The sequence below is a fragment of the Culex quinquefasciatus genome, chromosome 3, assembly GCF_015732765.1.
Source record: "Culex quinquefasciatus strain JHB chromosome 3, VPISU_Cqui_1.0_pri_paternal, whole genome shotgun sequence".
NCBI lineage: Eukaryota > Metazoa > Arthropoda > Insecta > Diptera > Culicidae > Culex > Culex quinquefasciatus.
This window is the reverse complement of record NC_051863.1, coordinates 53,694,501-53,711,331: the sequence shown is the minus strand read 5'-3', so window position 1 is coordinate 53,711,331 and position 16,831 is coordinate 53,694,501. Positions and strand designations below refer to the sequence as shown.

At 35.5% G+C, this 16,831-nt stretch overlaps 1 long non-coding RNA gene across 2 annotated transcripts; it reads left to right on the top strand.

Annotated features, from left to right (window-relative positions):
• The first annotated feature begins 256 nt into the window (after positions 1-256).
• Positions 257-1,134, top strand: LOC119769926. 2 transcript variants are annotated; one of them, XR_005278580.1, is made up of 2 exons: positions 257-522; positions 795-1,134. It is a non-coding gene; the product is annotated as an uncharacterized LOC119769926 (long non-coding RNA). The 2 variants fall into 2 exon arrangements; XR_005278581.1 differs by having other exon boundaries at positions 259-383.
• Positions 1,135-16,831: the final 15,697 nt, after the last annotated feature.

Sequence of the window (16,831 nt, the reverse complement as noted above, 5' to 3'; positions counted from 1 at the left end):
GACAATTCCAAGATGCAACCCCCAACGACGACGGACCGATCGATACCGGGGCCGCTCCTTTTCGCCCCAAAGTGGGCGGTAGAACTCGGGTAATGCCCCATAAGAATGGAACACGTGGCAAAAACCGTCCCACTTCTCGGAAGCTGTAGCAGAAGCAGAAAAAAATGCTGTCAGAAATAATAATAAAAATCATTCTTCCTACGGGAAAAGGGACGTGAAAAGCTCACACAGGATCGTTCTTGGCGCGCATGTGCCATGTGACGACACGGTTCAGGACGAACATACCCCTCGGAATGGGAGAGTATATGGCGTATGTACCTATTTCGAGGGTTTTTGGAACGGCGGTGTCCTTAAAAAGTGTTGGAGCAACACCAGAGTCGAAAGTGAGTGGTGGGAGGACATCTTGGCCGTTTTTTGCAGCGAAAAGCAAAAAAAAAGTACAAGGGAAGCTTTCACTAGTGAATTGCTGCGGGTTGAGCAGGGAGTGGGTGCTAAAAGGATGTTTAAAAATGTGGTTTTAAGGTGGCCAATTTGCAGAGCTTAATTTAATCCGGAACGCGGCGAATATTCGTTGCCTCAAATTTGATTTTTTTACAAAAGAATAGCGGTTCTAACTCTTCCACTTACGAATCCCTCTCTCTAATGAAAGGTTCATCGCTTGAACTCCGGACCAGATCCGGGATTCCATGGCTACTTTGGGTCATAGTGATACTACACAGTTCCTGAAGCTGACGCCCGCCCTTATCAGCCCCACCATTCTGTCGCTGATAATACGTTTGTTTGTTTAATTATAGGTATAACAGTTACTGATAACGCTCCGGACAAATGTGTTCCTATTGTGCATGTAACGTGTGTCCGAAGAATTCATTCCGTTGAATGCTTTCACCACCAGCCCAGATGATAAGCCCTTATCAGTGCATTACGTGAAATTTGTTTGAACTACATTTTTCTTATCGGGTTCAAACGGTAAGGTGAAGCATGCGGACGCAAAGTGTTCGAGATAGGTGCGATGAGAAGCTGACTGTAACACATGGGTTCGATTTCGATGTGAAATACTGTCTATGAGCAGAGTGATGTCAAAATAAAACATTATTAGATTAAAGGTTTATTAAAGTTAAATGTGTGACATATAAAGATTAAATATTACTTTTTTTATGATGATATTCCCCAATTTAGAATGAAAAGTGTCATTACACCAGAAAAGAGGCAAATTTAAACATTTTCTGTGGTAAAATTACCTGTGCTCATTCTCAGATGTAATATAACTATGATTTTTTAAAATGTGTCATTTTGAAAAGGGTTACTATTCGATTCTGTTATTTTTGGTAGAGAAAATTAGGCTGTTTCGTCGTTCGAGAATGACAAGAAAGGTAAGGAGTTTCACGACGGAATCGCACCAAATATATTTTTCAATTTCCTGAATCATTCTTGGATAGGAATTTTTATCGTAGGTTTTAAGCATTCATATGTAAAGTCCAATCAAGGGTACTGATTTTCGGATCAAAGATCAGAAATCACTCACTCATTGTCGAGCGAAGCTCTGCTGTCTATAGAGTGCGCAACCATTCACGAGCGAGCACGACCCGCTAGCTGCCAGCGTCTTGATCAATCACTTCACCCATCGAAACAAATACTTTGTGAATTTCTTTGTCTACTTCTTCCGTTGATCCGAATCACAAGCGAATAGGGTATATGGCCCTATTTTGGACCTACTATGCAAAGCGTCAACATATTTCGCATAGTTCTCAGGAACGGTCTAACTAATTTGGCTCGTTTCAGGATTGTTTTGTGCCTTAATTTATGCTTAACAAAGTGTACTATTGAAAATTTAAAATAATTTAACCATTCCATTGTAATAAGCATTTCAAGTAAAACATTTTTTGGATGCTTTTTGGACTTATTGAATGTATTTTGGAGACATCGCTGAACCTATTTTGGACCCACACTCTGATTGGTTGAAATTTGGACAACTCGAATTGCGGCGTGCGGCGGCAACACTTACAAAAACTCGGTTTGATAAACCAAAGGGCCTATCCACGATTATAATTTGGAAAATATTTATTTCAGAAATTAAACAATTATGATGAAACAATGTATGTGAATTTGAAAACGTGTTTCAATCATATTGAATGGAAACTCACGCATCTTTAGCAGGTCTCTGTCCTATTTACAATTTGCATATTTTTACGACCTAATTGTTCAAGCATTAGAACATAAAAGACAACCCGTTATTACTCGCAATAAAAACACCTTATTACTCGCAATAAAAAACACCTTATCTTAGAATTAAATGAATGACACAGGTACATAACAAATTACAATGAAAAAAGGTTCAAAGCATGGTCATTGGTCATGAGGTACTTTGAGCACTTCTCTACCACGGTCAGTATGATTTCATACCATTCCGTACGTATTCAGTTTTTACTCTTCATTTTGCGGAAAAATATCAAACCTATTAAAGTCACCCCGGCTAAATGTCTCAAATCATAAAATTCATAATGTTAACATCGCATTAACCTCTTATGCTTATTTTTTTTCGAAGATTTTTATTTTTCTAGCTGGTTTAATTGTGTTTCTAACATGATTGACACGGTAAAATTTAAAAGTGTAATTTTTATAAACCAACGCTGCCAATTGTGAAAAAAATCGTTATACCTGTATTTTAAAAAATTATATATCGAGAAATTAAAAGTGAAAGTGTGTGCGTGCAACATGGAGTTAAACTTTTCAAAGTGTCATGGTAACCTTCACAGCAACTTCATAGAAAGTTTAACTCCATGTTGTACACACTCTCACTTTTAATTTCACGATAGATAAATATGCAAAAATCAGATAAAACTTACAAAAAATGTATTTTCCATTTGTATATTTCTCTGATTAGTTTGCAATACGTCTAAAAAGCCATAACGATCTCCGACACATATTTGATTTTTTTCCTGAACCAAACCAAATTTTGTTTGTTTTCCATTAAAGAGCATTCAAAAGACGTGCAGATGATAGTTCAAAGCATTTTTTATTTATAATTGGTGAATTGATCGAGAACTAATCGAAAAATTGATTTGTTTACAACTAGCGCTTAGGATCTTTTTAAAACTAACTCAAGATTTTTTTAAATTTAATTCATACGACTTTTTCAAAAACCACTCGTAAGCGATGTTGACAGCTCCTGTCACGGTGACAGCTGACGATTTAATGAACAAGACCCTTTAGGTTTTTCAATCGTTTCCCCTTCAATTCCAACAGGGTAGCCAGTGTGCATTTTTGAAGCAAAAATTAAAAATATATGCGGCTAAATTGGTGATAAAGATTTTAAGACAAAAATAAATCAACATCAGTTTAAATTTTGGGATACTTTGCAATCTGTCCTAACACTCATCTAAATCTCTAGCATCAATTTGCATTTTTATCTTTTAAAAACATATTTTCATTGTTTCTGTTAATCATTTGCTTTTTAAAGGTTAGATTTCATTCAAATAATTACAGTAAAGAAATTTAATTCAAAATATTAAATTAAAAAATTTCAATCAATTTCAATGAAATATCGAAATAAATTGATAAACAAAACTGGCAACACCTTGTTATGCATGTGTTGGTGATAGCCTTGAACCGACGGCAAAGTAGCTCCAAAAACTGATCCAACGCGGCTGATTTGAAAAAATATTTTGAAATGTGTTTTTTTCGATGATAAAATAGTTATTTCAATGGTTTAGTGACGGAAAACCAGAAAGAATTAAATACACAACAGTTACATTGCTCGGAAACCGGACGAAATTGCTTGGTGTCAGTGAAAAACAGAAAAAATCATCAAGGTGTCGCGAGCCAAATCTGATAACCAACGAGGCCGGAATTTTTGGACCTAATCGATGTGCTAGGAAAATGAAGGGAAGTTCGAATGGCGTTGGAAAAAGTGGCTGAAAAAGCGGAAATAATCAAAAATGTTAACATTTTTGGAAGAGGTAAGATACAAAACGATCCTGCCTACACTTTCTGTTGGTTGGATTCAGTGAATTCGTACTTTAAAAGCCTGAACTACCTCGATTAATAAAAATAGGTCCAAAATAGGTACTAGGTCCAAAATAGGGTTATATACCCTATGTTCATAGAAAAGAGAATCTAAAAAAATACCAGCGGACGCTCTTTTGGCCTGTACTGCCACAGATTGCCGTAAATTTGTATTTGGCATGGTGGAAATTGCTGTCAAATGTGTCTTTGATGTTGTGTTATCAACAAAATTGCAAAACATTTTCGATAACATTGATTTGAAGCAGTTTAATAAATGATCAAAACAGAGCCGATTGCAAACTATTTCGGCTCAGCTTTGAGCTACATAACGCAATCGGTCTCTCTAAACCGTTCGCTGTATTGTGCGATCAGTTCCTAGCTGGACTCGGTCACTGGAAACGACCGGCGACTCAGTGACCGACGAAATAGGCGGCGGGCCAGATGCGGGCATAAAAATGTCAAAATCTCTTCCCCCCTCACTTCGTCTCACCATCCAGCTGCAGCTTTGTTGACAAACAAACGGAGCACGCGGTCGCATGATGGCGGCATCGAGCCAGAATTGGGGGTGATCATGTGATTAAAAATGAAAGTTTTTCAAAAAAAATAATATTTTTCCGACCGAATAAAAAAATTGCGAGCATGTTCAAACAATTATTCCTGATGTCGGAGAAGTGATGAAAAAGCAAAATTTTAATCCATAATTTTTCTATAAATTGATTTTTTTCACTCTAACTAGGAACCCCTAGGTCTATCCACGACCGTTTCCAATGCCCGTGAGAAGATGCCAGAAAATCCAGCTACGAGCTAAATCCACAATAAAAAGGGTGTTTTTTTCATGACACCCTCACATGTTAAATATTTTTAGAAAGCTTATGAGAACCCCTTTTCGGTGGAGTAAGAATTTTCAAGATCTGACTTACTTATCTTAAATTACAAGCAGTTTAAAAAATGGTCTGAATTCACATAACCTCAACTGGTCGGGTCTGATCGCCACGAAAAAGCCGTGTAGAGGGATGCCATTTTCCTCAAAGGCCGTGTCTGTATAATCTTGACAAAAAGTCTGTAGGTTGTCTGTTTTTTTACTCATCACTTATTTTTATTAGGACTTCTTAGGTGCTGTGAACGTTAGGGAAGATCCATAAACATGTGGACACTTTAGGGGGATTGAAATCACTATAAATGAGAGGAAGTAACGTTTTTAAAAATAAAATCCGTGTTTTTCAACTCGCCACGCGCAAAAACGGGAAGATGACGAAATCGGCAAAAAAAACAGCTTTTTCCACTAAAACAGCGATAATTTTTAAATTTCAGCGAAGACCTATACATGTTTGGGTATCAAAATTTTCATAATTGAATTACGAACTTTTGGTACCACAATTGTCCGAGGAATCCGTTAAAAATATTTTCAGACATAGGCTCTTTGGTCCAGACACCGTCGGAAAGGCATTTTTAGTTTTCATATGACTCTTTCATATGTTTAGCTAGTTTGTTTTCGACACTCAAACAATTTTTTTCTTTAAAGCCAAACTTATCACCTTTCATTTGCGTCCAAGACAGCTAAAAGCGGTTCAAATGGAGTGGAGTTATGATTTTTTGAAAAAAGTGTTTTTTTTTCGAAAATCGACGAAAATTGCATTTTTTTGGATCACCCAACACGGCGTAGGCCCACTAATGAGCAAACAAAAAAATACGAGTCTAGTTATTTCGGCTAAAGAACCCCCACTCCAATTTTGAGTCAAATCGAAGCACTTTTTTAACATTTATATGGACCTGCTGTAAAGTTCTATTTGGGTGAGCATCAACAATCAAAAGATATTATGTCTCTTTTCACAATCTCTTTTTATTTAGCCATCACAAGTTACCGTAATATTACAAAAAAAAATACAGCTAAGAAACGAAAATATGCAGAATTTTTAAACAATTTTTGTTTTTTTTTCGTAGAAGATAATGTTTTTGGGAGTTCTGAGTACGCCATCAAAACCTGCGTTCAATTTTACCCGTTTGACACCTACACCGTTTCAGGATGTAAATTATTGAAAAATACGACTTTTTCGCATGTTCAAAGATCAACAAATTCAACATCTTCTCATAAAAAAGTTCTCGACCGTCTTAAGTAGTCCCATTACGATACTTTTATTAAATATTCCATTACACCCTGCTAATATGACTCCCTTGCGCTAATCTCGAAAGCTATCTAGCTAGAGCGCCTTGCCCAGAAATCGCCTCCTTTCTCTCTCTTTCTATCTTGGATGCCATAACGGTAATCACACCCCGAAGATATGATTATGAGTCGTGATTAAATTTTTAAAATTTGATTAAATTTTAAATTTCACGCCACGGCGGAGGAAAAAAAACGTGTTAATTTTCCTCCCAAGACGTGCGACGGCGCCCAGCCTTGGCTGTGTGGGAGCTGCCCCACACACACACACACCCACAGTGACAATCTCCGTCTGCTGCCGGTTGTATGTGTGCCGTCACACGCACGCGCCGATTGTGTTTCCTCTTCCTTCCTTCCGTGCCGTTCGGTTCGCTTATCCAATAGTAAAGTGGTCTGTAGTAGTATTTCGTCGTCGTCGTCGTCGTCGTCGTCGTGCTAGTGCTCTGCTTTTTGCTCTTCCGCTTCGTGCTGTTCTTCTTCTGCTGCCATGACGTGACTTTAAATAATAATGGCCTGCATTTCAATTTCCACTTCCTCGTCGTCCACACCATGCTTCTCCACCATCCAGACCGTTCGCTCGTCCACACTCTCTGCGCCAAGCCAAGTTCATGCCGGCCCTCGTCGTCGTCGTCGTCGCCATCAACTGTCGTCATCCAGTGTTGAGTCATTTCCTTCCACTGAACTGACAGTCAGGCAGACGTGGCTTAGGTTTCTATCCATGGTTGTTGACGAATTATATCTTCTTTTTTTAACCATGGAACAAATAATTTAATAAATTTTCACATAATCGCTGTTAAAAAAAATAAAGATGAGAAAATACCAAATATTTAGCGATTGTTTCCTCGAAGCGACGCGCCGCACGTTCCATACTGAGCGTTTTGTTTTTGTTGATCTTTTTCGTCGAATCGCTTGGCATTGTTGCCAGGTGTGTTTTTGATTGCACTCAAAGTGCAGACCATCGCTGGCAACAATTTCTGGGTCATTCCAGGTCCAGGTTGACTCGACCTTCACCGATTTGGACCAAACTTGGAGGGAACGTTCATCTATCGATAGTTAACAGAAATCCCAAGTTTGGTGCTGATTTGACCATCCCTCTATTTTTGACACAGCCCTCTTTTTTGGCGATTTTCTAAAAAACTTTTTTTTTCTTTTAATCATAACTTTGCAACTATTTGAGCAAAAGACTTTCTACAGGTTGCATTTTATAGGAAATTGTCCAAGAAATTCGATAAAAATAAAATTGTAACCCTTAAATGCCCACTAATATTATATTTTTACGTTTTAAGCATTAAAATTCAGTTTTGACCAATTCCTTATATTTTTATTTGTTTTATTTTATCACCATCGTATTCCCCGGACTGCACTCTGTCATATGAATTCAAATCCGAAATAAGTTTCTCACATATAAAAACTTCCGAGTGCTGCGCAAAATCAAACTTTTTTCAGTAAAATCGCTGTATCTCGCCAATAGTTCATTTTAGTTTGAGTTCTACATTGATCATTATGAAAAATTGTTTGGGGAATACGATAGTGATAAAATAACACAAATAAAAATATAAGGAATCGGTCAAAACTGAATTTTAAAAATGAAACGTTAAAATATAATATTAGTGAGCATTTTAAGGTTAAAATTTTATTTTTATCGAATTCCTTGGACAATTTTCTATAAAATGCAACCTGTAGAAAGTCTTTTGGTCAAATAGTTGCAAAGTTATGATTGAAAGAAAAAAAAAGATTTTTAGAAAATTGTGAAAAAAAAGAGAGAGGTGCCAAAAAATCGGTGAAAGTCGATTCCAAAAGTGTACTTAGTTGACCTGGAATGACCCGTATACATCAGCCCATTCTGAAATGTCACGCGACGTTTACCTTTGAGAGAAACGGACAATATCTATGCGCACTCACGTGAATCTGGGAGGGAAACAAAAATAAGAGGGTGCGCACGGTTGTTTAAGGTAGTATTTATATCCGAAATTTACAATTTTATTCATTAGCAGGATATTCACTAAAATGCTAAAATTCAATTCAGTAGATTAGAGCGTGTTCAGGGAGCCAAAAGCTATCGTATTTTAACAAAATTGAAGCGTTTCTGATATCAACTTCAAAAATTTCGAGTTGTGTTTTACAAAAACGGATTCAATACAGTTATAAAAAAATAGTTTGTTCACCCCTTGGGCACTATGCACATTTTGTGATGAAACATACAAACAATTTAAAGTTTTACATAAACCTAGTACTACGTTTTGTTCAGAAAGTAATGCCAAACACGTTGTAACGAAAAGCTCATAAAAAGATGATTTCTATAAAAAGTTTTATAACAAATACTACATATTTAGAAAAGCAAAAAACATGCAAAAAAAGTTTGTACACCTCTCGAAATATTAACATAAATCAAGTTATTTGTTGAATCACTTTATTTTTTGTTCTGGTGGATCAAACCTACTTTTTGGTCAGGTGTTTAAAAACGTGGGTTTTATAGAAACCACCCTGACGAAAGTTTGCATCAATCGGATTCAAACGTTATTTAGAACTTCCGAACCCTGTCGAAAGGACAAAACCCCAGCGCATATTTAGATGGTAGTAACAGTATTAGCATAGACATTCTCGTTGAGAGCAGATGGGCATCGAGAATCCAGGACCATTCGCTTACAAAGCGAACACCGTAACCAATCAGCCACGACCACTCCCTTCAAATCTGTTTTTCTTAGTAAAGCATTAAAATAAATTGTTTAGCTCTGTAAATCTTTAAAGCCTTATTTATTAGATTAGATTAGATTAGATTAGATTAGTAAATCTTTAAAGCCTTATTGAATAAAATAAAATATCTACTAAAAATGCCAATATTTTTTTTTAAATTTTCTGATGACTGACAAATCATTTTTGAAGCAGAGATTTTTGAATGTGCCCAAAATATACATTTAATAGATTTTCAAAATCAGTTTTGATATCAGATTTAAAATGCTATTTAATAGTACTTTTTTCAAGTTGTAGCTACAGGCATCCCTCATATTCGGAACAGTTTACAGATCTGCCAATGTTCAACATATCATAGAAAATCGATAATTGAACATAATGATATGCTTTTTCCTTCATGTGAAAGCTTTTCTAGCGATCTTTCGATTGATGTATAGACTTGCTGTATATTTTTACGTTTTATATCAAGTTTTTAAAGAAAAATATTGACCCTTGAAATCCACAAATTCGGAACACTTTTTTCTTACGATGTAAACAAACTTTTTTTCTCTCCAGGAGTACAATTTTTTTGCAAAAAAATGACTTCACACTCTGAAACCAATAAAACTCAAGCTCTGTGATGTTTGAAACATGGTCTGATAACTTTTTGTGTGAAAATATCAATAAAATTCAGGTGTTCCACAATTGTGGGAGGCACAATAACATCCCACAATTATGGAACAGGCAATTTGGAGGAAGTGTTTTGGTGATCTGGATAAAATAGTCTTGGAATGAGGTTTTTTGTTCAAAAAGTACTATTTTTACTAGTGAAATAGCAAGAGAATAACCAAATAAAGGTCCTTAAAATAGCAGGGACAATAGAAAAGCTGCATTTTGAATCCTATTGACAAATTACCACAAAAGTGTTACGAATTTGTGGGTGTTCCGAATATGTAAAAAAAAAAGCAAAGTAATCCACTTTAACGACCCCCGGGTCTTTTGTGGTCCCTGTTGCAAGTTTCTGCTCATTTCTAGGCGTCCGAAGGTTATGAGTGGTGAGTCACCCAAAACCTCTTTAACGCAAATGGACCGACGTTTTACTTCCTCATCCGATAGAAGGCGTGGTCAGGCAAATCTCGTCTCGAAAAATGCCACCGGGTCCGTCTGGGATTGAACCCAGGCCATACTGGGGTTTAGAGAACACCACGCTAACCACTAAACCACCGGACCCGGCTTCGAATATGTGGAATGACTGTATTTCCAATAACATAATCAATTCTATTTTATCTCTTAAAAATGAAATGGTTAAAAAAAATTTACTGCTTTTTATTTTTTGTACATTTTGATCCATTCTTTTGTTTGCTGATTTTCCTGATTTTAATTCTACGCAAATGAAATATTTTAGAGCAATTCCAGCTCAAATCAGGTTTTTTTCTGGTACTTTTGCACCCGACCCTCTCCGATTTCAATGAAACTTTGTAGACATGTTATCCTAGGCCTATATAAGCCATTTTTGTGTATATGGAGCCAATAGTACTCGAAAATAACAATTTTAAAATTACTGCATCTCGAAGCCGTTGCGTCGCATTAAAAAGTGGTCAAAGACAAACTTGTAGGAAATTAATTTATATCGTTTTTATATTTACGTTATCAAATTTACTATCCTGGTTTCTACCACACTGAAAAAAATATTCTATTTTTGTAAGCCCTTACATCCAATTGAAATGCTGTCAAAGGCAAACTTATGGGAAATTGGACGAGCTTTCCGGTAAAAACATTTACGAGACTGAAAACCAAATCTGTCATATCGAAATTGCCAAAAACCACCAAAAAAACCGTTTTTTCAACATTTTCATTTTTAAAACCGCTGTATCTTCCCAAGGATTGGACATAGGACAATGGTCAATATGGAGACTTTTATGTAAAATTTTCTGGAAAATCGATTCCCACTACCGGTTTTCAAAAATTAGACGTTTAGACCACTTTTCAAAAAAACAGTTTTAGTAAATGATTTTTGTATTTTTGTAGGAGAGACATACCATCCTGCATTTTTCGTCAGTCTTTTGGTAATATTTTAGGCTATTTTCTCAAAAAATTTTGAACGAAAAAAAATCGTGACATCACCTTTAAATTTAAGTTTTCGATCAAAAAATCTCATAGATGTGGCGTGTATTTTTGTTTCAGTGTAATTTTCAATTTCCTACAAGTTTGTCTTTGACCACTTTTTGATACGACGCATTGGCTTCGAGACACAGTAATTTTTAAATTGCAAAATACAAACATATTTAAATACCTTACGCTCTTCTCAAATGTTATTTTCGAGTACTATTGGCTCAATATACACAAAAATGGCTTATATAGGCCTAGGATAACATGTCTACAAAGTTTCATTGAAATCGAAGAGGGTCGGGTACAAAAGTACCAGAAAAAATCCTGATTTGAGCTGGAATTGCTCTTTAGCAAAGAAAGGTCAAATTAACAATATTCAAAATAAGAAACATAAGTTTTTTTACCGGCATTCGATTTTTTTAATAAATGGTAGCTGGCTTAATTTATAAAAATTGAAGCCAAAATTTGTAGAAAAAAATACTTAAAAACGGTGCACTTTTTTTCAATTTTTTAAATTTCTCGACGAATGCGCCCGTAATTTACTGCAAAAAAAATGTGGTGGTAATTTTTAAATCAAATTGTTTTTTTTTTCTCTAATATATTTTGTTTAGGACAAATGTCCGCCATTACGGGGTTTGTCTTCCGGTACTTTTCGATCAACTGAAAAAATATTTAAAAGATTGATTTTCCGAGAGGTAATTTTTTGAAATCTCATCCCTAGACCTAATGTCACCCCCACAGACGGTATTGAAAATTACAAGTAAAATTATTTGTCATTTTTATTCATTCCGTTGCAATCTGCAAACAGTCATGGAATTACTATCAATTTATAATTGTTCCCCTGCTACACAACAGCTAAACCCGCCCCAGCCTCACCTCCTCGCGTGACTTGGCCCAACCAGAGTCTGTGGGCCAATGGGACTACACACTTCGTAAACATCGCTGCCATATAACTGTTCCGTACAAAAAAGTCTACATCGACTTCGGCGGCCGGCCTACACAGCAAAAAATCCGAAGCATGCACATCACCTTCGTCAAAATAAACACTTAATATTACACAATGCATGTACAATTTTTGTAAACACAAAAAAAAAGTTGCAACCGACGGGATTCAAACCCAGCACCATCAGTAAGGGCTGGCGCCTTAGCCCGCTCGGCCATCAGACCGATGAAAAATGGAAAGGATAAATGCATATCTGAGCTTGACATTTCGGTCAAGTAGGTTTCCCATACTGATGGGCTACATATTTCAGGGTGTAATATTACACAGAATTTCATTAGAAAATGCAAAATTTATTTTACACCCAAGCCTTTTACACGCAGCTGGATTACTACTTTATTTGCTGTGTAAGGCATTGACGTGCGGCACGATAACATCATCAGAATCGGTGAGTCGACAGAAAATAAATAAAATAAAGTAAAGTTCCAACTTTAGGTCGCGCTGGTGAGATATGCACATATGTTCGAAACCAGTCGTTCGTATAACGAAGAAGATAAATGGATTCTTGCAGTACTTGGAGCAGTTTGGGGCATTTCTCTTTCAGGGGCAAAAAATTATACTCATTTTCGCCCAAATTCCAAGAAGGCAGGCCATTTCAGGGTCTCCAGCTTTGTATGCGAGACGTCGTCGTCGTCGTCGGGGGCGTATTATATGTTATCGCACTTTCGGCGAACAATGGAAATGTGCTTTTTAATCATCATTATTCACGACACGAGCCATTTGAGGAGTATTGGAAAGACTGCGTGTATAATTTTATGTTATGCCACTTAAAAAGGCTTCTTTGTCATACAGTTGCTTCGCTTCTTGCATGATTAATAGACGCTTTATGGTGATTGAACATTTAAATGAATTTTTTTTTTTCATTTATCATCATAAATTATGAAATAATGATTTATAATTGAAAGACTCAGCGATTCCATAAAAGTTAAAAGATAACATAAAAATCATGAAAACAATTGAAAAATGTTTGTAATATTTTCTAAGCAAATCTACACAGAAAAAAAAATCATGGTAATATTACATCTAAGAAGTGGTACATCTTTTATGTCAGAAAAAAAGGTGTAATTTTACCTCTGGAAATGTGTAATTTTACCACTTTTCTGGTGTAATGTCACTTTTTCAGTATAAATTGAGGTAAAATTACATCATAAAAGAGGTAATATTCAACCTTCCAAAATTAAAGCTTCCAAATTTACATTATTTTTTTCTGTGTAAGAATTTCATTAATCGATCATTTAACAAACAATATGTTCACAAAATTTAACAACCTACCGCCATTTTTTTGCGAATCAACAACGGTTACTAGCTACCATTCATTAATTTCGAAGAATGAAAAAGCGGCACACCACCTTCATTGAATTTTCGCCGTTGGCAGGGGTATCTTTAGATATTTAAAGAAGGTATGTACTGCCACCGCCTTTGAATGAATTTTAAGCTTATGTTATACTGTTTACTTTTCCACAGCGCGTGAGGCTTTCGTGGAACGATGGTTAGTTATAGAAAAAGATAATTGTGTGGCGGAACGTGACGTAATAGTGTACGGTATTTTGTTTACGTTTAAGCAGATTCAACGAGTTAATCAACAACAATTGAGTACTAAAGCCCTATGTCAATTTTGATCACCTTTTATCATTTAAATGCAAAAAAAATTACAAGGCAACATTTTTTCAATGGATCAACTTTGGTCCCCTTGGAACGAGCTGTCAAGTAGGACCTTTTCTGTCAAGAAGGACCGCGAAGTTTTTTTTTTTTAAATTGAATTAAAAATCCATATTGAATCCTTTGCGGTCGTTCAAAGGGTCATTGCTCTCAGAAAAATAAGCTTTAGCGTTATGAGCAATAATATCACAAATTTAAACTTCATTTTAGGACCCAATTGTGGTATATAGAACCACATAATTCAGAAAATTATCAGAATAAATTGGTTGCTGTATAGTTATAAAACTTGATTTCTCAGTTTATTATCAGTGATTTTGAGAGTTATTATGTTTTTTGTCAATTTGTGATACATTTTCGTTGCTTTTGAAGATGAAGCAATAGGTTATTCAACTCAATATTTGTATAAGGCTCTCTGATCAAAAATTCATCAGCACCCCAAAACTATGGGATGCCACAAAATTTGGTTTGCTTGCATTGGAATTGTTCCCTGTTGCGTGAAACGTTTATATCACTCGACTCTAAGCTGATTTTTTAGATTGAGTGCCCGATGTCGAATCAACACACACCACCAGCTGCTGTAGTGAAGCTCTGACTTAGAGTTACTCCTGTATTCAACTTAAATTGCTTATTTTTTAAAGTCTTGAGTCACAGAATCTACCTATGATCATATTTGTATGTGACTCGTTGAACAAACTGTTGTTTCCATTTGCTGAACTCAAAGCACCATGCGTATCGTGTCAAATATTAAAATACTGCACCTCCATGGAGACGCATGATGATTCAAATCAGTTTGTCGCACACATGATAAGTTAGTTATTCATGTATCACATTTTTTTTATCAAGCTCTTTTTTCGGTAAGTTTTTTAAGTTTAAAAATGAAGAGAGTAAGTTTTAATAGTTATTAAATTAAGAGTAAAAGCAAACTAAAAACTAATGTCGAAATCAAAAATCATATTATTCGCTCTACAGCATAGCCTTGGCGTTCTCGATTACGAGATTCCTATACTCGAAACTCGAAGGCTTGATTGTTGAGGCAATTGCAAACCTTTTTTAACATCTCTGTAAGACGACTCTTACACCTGGATTGAGCTAACGACCTAACCTCTAGGTTGGACTGGGGCCAACATTTACTTCTCCGTCCGACGGAAGGCGTGATCAGATAAATCTCGTCTCGAAAAATGCCCCCTAAAGGGTCCACATGTTTATGGATCCCCCCTAACGTTCGCAGCACCCAAGAGGTCCTAATAAAAATAAGTGATAAATAAAAAAAACAGACTACCTACAGACTTTTTGTCAAGATTATACAGACACGGCATTTGAGGAAAATGGCATCTCTCTACACGGCTTTTCGTGGCGATCAGACCCGACCAGTTGAGGTTATGTGAATTCAGACCATTTTTTAAACTGCTTGTAATTTAAGATAGGTAAGTCAGATCTTGAAAATTCTTACTCCACCTAAAAGGTCTTCTCATATGCTTTCTAAAAATATATAACATGTGAGGGTTTCATGAAAAAAACACCATTTTTACCATAATTTTAATTTAATATGAAACAGTTTATTTAGCATAACTTTTTAAATACATGATAAAACTGCATGAATTTAAATAGCAACTTAGGGGACGTTAAGACGGATCGATTAAAACCATTCCGGCCAAAATCGGTTGAGCCTGTGCCGAGATATTCCAGTGACATTGATTTGGTACACATGTCTACACACAGCCAAACACACAGACATTTGCTCAGCTGGTGATTCTGAGTCGATATGTACAAATGAAGGTAAGTCTAGGAGGTCTAAATAAAAAGTTCATTTTCCGAGTGATTTTATAGCCTTTCCTCAGTAAGGTGAGGAAGGCAAAAAGTTCATCTATCAAAAAAAGTACCGGTACCGAGACTCGAACCCAAGACCTTCGGCATATTAAACCGTGCCTCACGTTTCTTTTTGAGAGGACTTATCCCCTCGGACTTTAACTTTGGGTGTTGAAATCGTACACCTAGGGGATCATGCCCTGAAATGGCCGCAAAATTGACCCGTTTTGTTACATCCTAATAGGGTATAAAAACCATTAGTGGACCCACTTGTAGAGCTGACGAGCATTTTTCACATTTTTTCAATATTTTAAGCACATTTCAGCATAACCCTTTGTACAGGACAATGAAACAATGGAAGTCTTTTGAACAATTATGACTGTTTGTTTCATCAATTATTTGCTTTTGTGTATAAAAATACACAGAAAAAAATATGCGAATTTACTCGAAACGGAAAAAATGAATCACACGTAAACTCAGTTGATGTAAACTTGAGATTCGACGTAAACGGTTGAATCAAACGTAAAATCATGTTTTTACGTATAATTTGTCGCAAATTTACATCAAATTGCATTTAAATTTAAATGTTTAATGACGTGCAAAAGTGTTACATCATAAATGATGTAACATTCGAAAATATTTTTTTGTGTATGGTCATTTGAAAAAAGTATTTTTTGGCGGTTATGGACCCCCTTTTCTTGTAATGTACCTGGGTTCATAATCCGATTGTGGACCCGGGTCCATTATAGGAAAACTGTTGTTTTTATAAAAAAAATTAACCGATATTTGATGTTTGATGTTGAATGGCGTGGGTCGAATGATAGATTTAAAGAATAAAAGAGGGCATTGGCTAACTTTTCATTGTAAACACCTAAATTTTGTTAACAGATATGGCTTAAAACAACATGAAAACATAACTGACTTTCAAACACATTTATTTTTGAAAAAGATCAAAGAAAATAATTAAAAAAATGAATTTTGATGCAATTTTTTCCATATAAATTATTTAAATAGTTGACCAAAACAAAACAAAGATTTGTTTACAGTTGTTTTTAAAACCACACATGTTTATTTTCAAAAAAAAAAAGTGTAGTTATTGATTTGTTATTATAAATCATCATTTTAAACTTCAATTTTAATTATAATTGAAGTTTGAAATGATGTTTTTTAAAATATGTTGCTTCAGTAAAATAAAATTAACTACACGGAGAGACCGTGCCCAGAAATTTTAACAATTAAAATTGTTGATTTTACTTTCGTTAATTTTAACAAAAACGTACTTGTTACTGCCAATATTCCGTTAGAATAACTAAAATTTAGTATAATTTAATAACCTGTTTGTTGAAAATGCTAAAGGCAAAAAGCTAACAGATTTCCCGAACTCGAATGAACGTGCTCGACTGTTAGCTTTGGTTTTAGGAAAATCA